Source organism: Thalassophryne amazonica, chromosome 5, assembly GCF_902500255.1.
Source record: "Thalassophryne amazonica chromosome 5, fThaAma1.1, whole genome shotgun sequence".
NCBI classification, from domain to species: domain Eukaryota; kingdom Metazoa; phylum Chordata; class Actinopteri; order Batrachoidiformes; family Batrachoididae; genus Thalassophryne; species Thalassophryne amazonica.
The window spans coordinates 116,862,815-116,871,580 of NC_047107.1; positions in this window are offsets into that span (position 1 = coordinate 116,862,815).

An 8,766-nucleotide genomic window follows, 5' to 3' on the forward strand; every position below is an offset into this window, starting at 1 on the left:
AAGTGACAAAGACCTCACAGGCTGTGATTGGTCACATTTTCGGTTTCACTCCTTCATCTTCCGTCATATTTAAAAGTCTTTTGCAGTGCATGTAGATTACATTTTCATCATGAATGAAATAGAGGACCGTTTGGCAGAGGTAGTCTGCAAATATGACCACCTTTACAACACGGCATCAAAAAAACTACACAGACGCTCAAATGACCAGCAAATCATGGAGGGAAATTGCATGTAATGTTGGCTTCGAGATCGATGATTTTATAAGGAAATGGAGGTCATTGAGGCACAAATTAGAAATAGACTAGACAAAAAAAGAAAAGAAAAAAAACAGGCAGCAGGCAGAAAGAAAGTCCCTGCCTTGTTCTTCACATCACACCCTGTTGTGGTTAACCACGGAACTGACCGGTAGGAGCCAAAAGCAGAGAGCTGTGATGGATTAAAGCAAGTAACAAGACGTCATTTTAAGAGTGAAGGGGATGAATGTCCAGTGGATCAGTTCATTGTGCATGAGGGATGATGGTCAAACAAACCAGAAGGAGACACCAAGGAGCCACAGCACCAGAGGACAGGACATGAGGAGGTGAGATACAACCGGCTGAAGACTGCAAGGAATCAGAGGACCAAGTTAAACAGAGAGATGAAGAATAGAAAAAAAAAGCCCTAGAATAAATAAATAAAGAATAAAAAACCCTAACCCCATTGTTATTGTACCTTTTAGCTAGAATTAACTCAGTAAAAATGATGTTGCTCCCTAAATATCTGTACCTGTTTCAGTGCCTCCCTACCTTGATCCCTAAATCATTTTTCAAATCTCTGGACTCATGAATGTCGAGGCAAAACCTTAAACTTTGGACCAAGTGGTCTCTGGCCGTCTGTGGATGGAAGAGTCAGGAGGTTGACTGGGGGGGTGCACCCACAGAATGGAGTCAATGGAGTAGTTTTCCCTGAAATGTTTTGGGCACAGATCAAACATCTTTTACAGATGTCAGTTGCATAGGCCACAAAGCCTTTAGTGAATCAAAATTCATGAATGTCAGTACACATTTCCCCTTTGGACATATGGTCATGACCATGTGACACATTAGCAGTGGCAGTTCTACACTGAATTACTCACTGGGCAAGACCCCGTCTGAGTGCCTCCCCCCCAAAAAAGGGACAAAATTTCGCAGAAACAGACATTTTTCCTTATTTTTATTATTATTTTAAATATTTTAGTAGTGCCCCTGAAATTGCAACTGACATCAAAAGACTGCAGGCTACAATATAACTCTTATACAAAACATCCATGTCTCACCATTTTCTTACTTATTTATATCTGTTGTCAACCATCAGTCATACTGACTATGGTGTAGCACCAACAGGATCATCTTGTTTGACTATGTGGATCAGTCTTAGATTTACATCCTCTGTAACATTTCTGGCATATGATTGACAGACGCCTGTTGTAGATGGCAGTGATTCTGCAGTGCTTGACTTCCCTTCTGGCCCTGGTTTCATCGTTACAGTTTCTGATGATAGTCTGTCAATTTCTGAGTCCTTGTGATATTTGTTCCTGAATCTTTTTTGTTTTGTTTTCCCGTTTGTAAGTGACCGTTATCTGATCTCACAGCAGTCATATCACCAGTGATGACACAGAAAGCAGAATGAAATCATGGAAATGGAAATGGAAAGCTTAGGAGACTGAGGGCTGATATCAATGTAAGACCAGACTTTGTGTCTTTCCATTGTTTTGAGATATTGTCACCCCTATATGCTGTATGTAACGATATTCAATAAAAGGAGAGGCAAATGGGCGGGACCTTTAGGGCGGACGACAGTTCTTTCTGAAGGAGCTTCTCGTTTGTCCTCTCCTGTACAGGACAAAGAAATTCAGTGTCTCTTGCGTGATCATTCCTGTGTGTGTAAACAGTTGTTCTTTTCAGGTTCAACTCTGAACAACTCTGACATCTACAATACAATTAATTGTATATTTAGTTAAATTAGCTATATAGTTTTGTTAAACAACCAAGTTATGTGGTGAGGGTTAACAAAACATTTGATTAAGTACGTATATGTTGTAATGTTGAACGCAGCTCAGTTTCTAAACCCTCAATAAGCAGGCTCTCCTTCTGTAAACTTTTTTTTCCACAAGTGGGCAGTTTGTCCTCTCTGGTGACATTCGAACCCGTTGTTACACTCTGTTTGCTTTCAAGCGACTGTTCTGGGTGCAGAGTTCTGGTTCTGTGATGCGTCTGAAGTGGACTTTGCTACCGGACAGCAGGATCCTGCTGAGCAGAACAGCGGAGAAATGGGAGCACTGCAGTATGATCTGTCCTTCAAAGTGGAGCAGAGCACCTGTCCCAGGGGACAATGCAGGAGACAATCACCGAACTTTTTACATTTGTTCTGTTCTGTGCAGCTCAGCAAGCAGGGGCACCTACAGCTGCAGGGAGGGGGTGCCAATTTGCCAATTCCCCACACACTGATAATGATAACCGCTTTGCAGCGCAGGTATTTATCTATTTTTTAAGTGTTTGTGCCGTCCACTGTGTGTCATGAAAAAGCTGCCGGCTTTGCCTGCATCAAAAACTGCATCTGCAAATTAGCATAAATTCGAATAAGGGCTCTAGGCATGCAAGGTTTAGGGGCCTCAGACGGAGATGTGGACCGTACCAAATCCCATCAACCTTTTCAGCAAGAGCTTTGCGCCAAAGAGAGACATCACCTGCAGCCACGAAGGATGCAAGCGAAGCAAGATCAGCCACTGGAGTGGGAGGAGCGGAAACAGACATAAGGGAAAGAGCAGGGGCCCGAAGGGCAGCAAATTTATTACCTAAAGAAATTGCATCAGTGTGGAAAGTATGGATGAGCACTTGCAAACAGCAACAAAGGAAGGCAGCAAAATGACATCCAAAAGAGCTGAATCTAGGGGTCTATGAAGAATGGAAAAGCCATCGGACTTCAGAAACCCTCAGTGACACCAGAGGGCACCAAAATCATGCACAACGCCAAAAGCATAAGCAGAGTCTGTGTAAATAGTAACAGACCGATCCGTGGCTAATTTGCATGCTTCTATTAAAGCAACCAATTCTGCTGCCTGGACAGAAAGGTTGGACAGAAAAGAACACATGGACATAACCTCATGATCCGAAACAACAGAAAAACCCACACGATTAATACCAGCAGAGTCACGAGAGGCAGAGCCATCTACATACAGGATCATGTCACTGTTTGAAATGGGGACGGAAGAACGATCAGGTCTGGGAGTCAAAACCTCATGAAGTGCCGCCTCACAGAAATGAGGTTCACCATCCTCTGGTAGAGGCAACAGGGTTGCTGGGTTCAAGGTGGAACAATGTTTGATGGTAACATCAGGTAAAACGAACACAGTTGTGTGATATTTCATCCAACGGGAAGAAGACATATGTGACGCCTTTTGATCATGCAGAATGGAAGACACGCAGTGTGGAACATGAACAGTCAAAGGAGCATATCCTGTGAGTTCACAAATAGCCAGGATTACTTGCTCTGTTGCAGTGATGGCACACAAACAAGGTGGAAAACCCTGAGCGACAGAATCAAGATTTCAAGAGAAGTAACCACAAGGGCAGTTACAACCCCCATGGGGTTGTGTCAGAACAGAGGTCATGCAACCTGCACGTTCATCCACATACAAGTGAAATGGTTTGGCAGAATCTGGGATACCCAAAGTGGGAGCTGTCTATAAGGCCTTTTTTAATGCAGTGAAAGCTGTCTCCGCATCAGGAGACCAGTGCAATCTTATAGGAGCAGAAAGCTTCACCATTGATCTCAATGGGGCTTCTATGCAGGAATAATCAGGAATTAAATTCCTACAAAAGTAGCACATCCCCAGAAAAGACACTGTTTTGTTTTGTGGGCGGGTCACATTAATAATGGCTTGATCATGCGTGGAGCTCAGACGTTTGCCTTCTGCTGACACCAAGTGGCCAATGAAAGTAACTTTGGCTTTACAAACTGCAATTTTTTTTAGTGACACCTTATGTCCCCCCTTTGCCAGGTGCGAAAGAAGCAACAAAGTGTCGTGCTCACACTGCTCTGTAGAAGGAGACACAATCAGCAAATCATCCACATACTCCAAAAGGGCAGTTCCCTGTGATAAGGTCAAAGAGGTCAAGATGTCAGCCAAAGCATGACAGAACACATGAGGGCTACAAGTGAACCCTTGGGGTTGGCGAGTCCTGGTATACTGTTAACCCTTGAAAGAAAAAGCAAACCAGATTTGAGAATCTGGATGCACAGGAACAGAAAAGAAAGCATGAGAGAGGTCAACCACGGAGAAGAATTCAGAATCACCCGGGACTTGAGACAGAATTGTGCTTGGATTTGGTAGCACAGGAGCTGGTGGTATGATTGCAGCATTTACTGCTTGCAAATCTTGAACAAAATGCCATTCAGCAGGTTGTTCTGCAGGATGAATCTTTTTCACTGGGAATATTGGCATCAAAACAGGAGAGCTTTGGATGGGGATCACAATTCCTGCGTTCAACAGTAATTGAAAAACAGGGGTTATTCCATCCACAGTTTCCTGCCTGAGTGGATGTTTTTTTTTTGTTTGTTTGGTTTTTTTTTTTACAGGCCTGAAAGAGGATTTAGGCTGTAAAGAAACTTGAACACAACCTTTGAGCAAATCTACATCATACTCGTGTCACGCCCACAAAGTGGGAGGGACAGAAGAGAGGTAGGAGGGAACTTCCAACTTTAGCATAGAAGTGGGAGGAAAAAACTCCTCAGTGTCATTGAACACTGTCAAAACTCGATGGCCTGTCAGTTGTGCACCAGCTTCCAATCTAAATGGAAGGTGAGAAAAATTGCTGGCACACTGGTATTTTCCCAATCAGCTGCCACTTCACAGTTAAATACAAATGGACCAACACCTTTCCACGTTTTAGGAGCAGACTTTGCAATTGAGATATGAGGGGTGGAGTCAGGAACATCAAAAACTGCCTGCTGAGTGTCATTCAGCAAAACAGCAGCAGCAACACGAGTCACTAAAATAAACATCAATCACAGTCAGACTCTCATCTGCATCACAGACAAGAATATATCCTCGTTAACGACAATCACCACTGCCTGACTCACAAACATGGGCTGTGCAATGCATATCTTCAAGCTTCATAACATCAAACGTGGGTGCAGTCAAGTTTTTCACAAGCTCTAACAGCGTTTCACCAGTAGAAGGCTACACAGACCAGTTATAGACAAACAAAGGCCCAGCCGAGTCTTTTGACAACATCTACAGCTCTCGCTGATCAGGAGAAGAGGAGATTTTTATTCCCTGGTCTGTGCAAGACAGGACTGCAATACAAGTGTACAAAATTTTCGTGACATGACAAACTCATGTTGAAACTGATGATCTCCTATCTCCTACTAGCACAGAGGTGGTTTGGAAAATGGTTCACTCAAAGTCTCCACACGAGCACAGACTGACACGTTTCTTTTCCCCAGGTTCGAGACCTTCAAAATCAGAGCTTTGCATCAAAGATGTTGTAGCACCAGTATCAATTTCAGTTAGAACAGTTGTTGGCAAAATTTCAAAAGGTTGGGGTTTTAAAAACATATGATATGGATTAGAGAGTTTTTTAAAATTCAGCAATCTTATTTAAAACCATCTGTTGGACCTCTGGAGGGATTTTTATTGGTTTTGACTTAAATAATCATTTACTTTACTCTCAAAATTTATATTTGTGTGGTGTTTCGTGACAGGTATGACTGTGTTGTGTGTGTTTGATTCACCGTGTGCCGTGCTCCAGAATTGAAACAGCCATTTGCATCCCAGGATGGATCTTGAGTGTCTCTGGGTGGAGGAGCGTGTGATGGTCTTCGATCAAAGTTCTGTCTGCCACGTTAATGAGGACACCCCCTCTCAACAGACATCATGTGAGGGCAGCTGCAGATGTCTCTAGGGCATTCATCATAGTGTAATGATCAGAGTCGTTTTTCTTGGTGGCTTTTCTCACCTCCATTGCTTCAGCGTGACGTACATGTTTTAGAATGTCATTTATTCTGTTGTCAGCCCATCCTCCGATCAGGGTTTGCTCAATTCCCTGACGGATCTCAGATCTCAGGCCAGTGACCAGACAGGACTTTAGGACAGCTTCTCCCTTTGCATCATAGGCACCATCAGCTCTTTCATGTCCACTGTGTGCAATGCACTCCTTCTCCAGCTGAACGAAAAAGTCTGTCATAGTATCACCAGGATTTTGTTTGCAGGCTTGGATCACCACCATGTCCACTGTGGCTGGACATTTGACCTTAATGTCATCACAAACTGCTTTGACATGCAGTTTGTATTCGCTGGCATTTTCCCAGGTGATGGTTTCAGCTTTCAGTCTTTGTGCAGGTGGTCTTTCAACCACAGCTTGGATTTTCAGGTATTGTTGGACTGGAACAAGTGTCTTTAAAAGGCTGGTCAGTTCTTCACCTGTCAGTCTCCAGCATGACAGAAAGGATTCAGTTCATCAGCAAACCCCTCTCCACCTTGGCTGAGTGGAGGGAAATAGTCTTTTGCAGCAGTCATCCTCTCAGTCCACATATGGCAGTGGGTGAGGACATTTTCACTGTGGGCACCAGGAAAGTCAATCATTAGCATGGCTGTCAGAGTTGAACCTGGTAAAAGAGACATCTCAAATTACTGCAGAGAATGACCAGACGGGAAACACTGAATTTCTTTCCTGATCAGGAGAGAGAGCCAGCGGGCATGACCCTCGTCACCACTTGCCAGTCAACTTTGAAGGGCCCGCCCTCTCACCTCCTGATTTTATTGAAGCGAAATTGCATACAGGCATATACAGAAAACAACACACAACATATTGGAGTCACACAGTCTGTTCTCACATTGATATGAAATTATTATGACTTTCCACCTCGGAGTCTCACGATCTATTCTCAAAAAGATATAGTTGTTCTCAGATATGAAACAAAACAGCACCAGCCCTGGGCTAGTGTGCAGGCCGCAACGTTCCTGCTCAAGGAAGGAAGGTAAAATGTACATCTGTGCTCAGTTAAACAAGATTTATGCTCTCACACTCCTTGAATCAGCAAACGGTCATTTTACCATGTGAGCAGTTCAGTTGTTAACTTGGAAAGTAATAAATAAAATCACACACACACACATATATATATATGAAAGACAGAATCAAAGACATTAATAATTGATAAGTATAGACTTCTTTTGACATTGCCCCCCTGCTTATCAATGTTAATATCTATATTCTCATTATCACAAAGCCACCACTTCCATCACTGGACTTTCAGTGGCCCAGTCATATTTATAGAAACATCAAAATCTTACACTCAGAGGAAGCAATGTTTTTAACCATCATTTTTTCCCATCTGAATGGGGTAACAAGACTCGGAATCAGACTGCAGTAAAGCTATGTAATCACGATCACGCAGCAAACATTGACTGTGGTCGAAATCATCTGTTGGACCAATGATCATATGAGAGGAATTATACAGCAAATCATAACACTAAGCAAGCCAAGCAGGACAATAATTGGGGTAAGCAGTTTTAACAGAATGTGATACCATGATCCAGAAAAGAGCCATGAGGTCCAGCTATTATCTGTAATGAAATCCTTACTCAAGTGTTTCTTAACATTGTCAAATTCTGGATGGTCAGACCTATTGACCCTCCATCATCATCGTTGTTAGGGATGAATATACGAGGGTAGGCTGAAAAGTTCTAAGGCTCACTATGATGCAGTTAATGTATTAACTTAAATTAAATGATGCAGTTAATGCATTAACTGCATCATAGTGAGCCTTGGAACTTTTCAGCCTACCCTCGTACAACAACTTTCTCCCACCATGGCACACACACCACCCGAGGCCGCAGTCAATTGATCCAAAAGCATTTGAGCTTGCATTTCCATGATCCTCAGAGCTGACAACTCTGCCCTTATGCCTCTAAGAGCCTCAACAGTTGAGTTGATGAAGTAGCTAAATCTGTAATTTAGCGTCTCCACGCGCAGCATCACTTTGGCCACGCCCAACCGGGGGAAGCGTGACAGCAGGACTTTCTGGTCTGTGGACCATAGCTTTGCGTCCAGAGGCACATCTGTTCCCCATATAGAGTCGTGAGGAGACAAGTCACGCTTAAAGTGATGACTGGTCGAGAGGTGAGCAGCTACGACGTAAGCGTGCTGAGCCGTGGTTATTGAGGCACATCTGCCTGTCCATCCTGCTGGGAGGGGTATGAAGGCATTGTGGCCACACAGCCAATACATGCTCACCTGAGCATAAGTTCCCATTGGGTCCGGTGCTTGGAAGTAATCTATGCATTTACCACCATAGGGAGCCTGGGTCTGATTAAGGCTTCCATCCGACAGGCGAATACACGGCCCCAAAATGATCTCACACAGCAGCTTAGCTATCTTTCCCAGATTGATAACTGGGCCAGAAAACAAAGGATGGTTGTTTGCCTAACAGGTGAGTCGAGCTCCGGGATCAAGGAAAAGATTAGTGTGCACAGGTATATCAAGTGACCCTTCTGCAGGCAAGAAATTTTTAAATGATATGTTTTTTGGTGCCTTGGTGGTTATATAAGAGCCTGTATGTCAGTGAACTGATTGATTAAGTACCATGGGATCGATTGCTGATGCTACCACATGTGGAAACAAAAGGCTGACATTTAGGAGCGACAGTGGTCTTATGCATGGGTGTGTTTCAGAAACAGGCATCAAAGAACACACATAACAGTTGTTCAAATTTACCTCGTTAGCCAAAAATTTAGCATATCTGTAC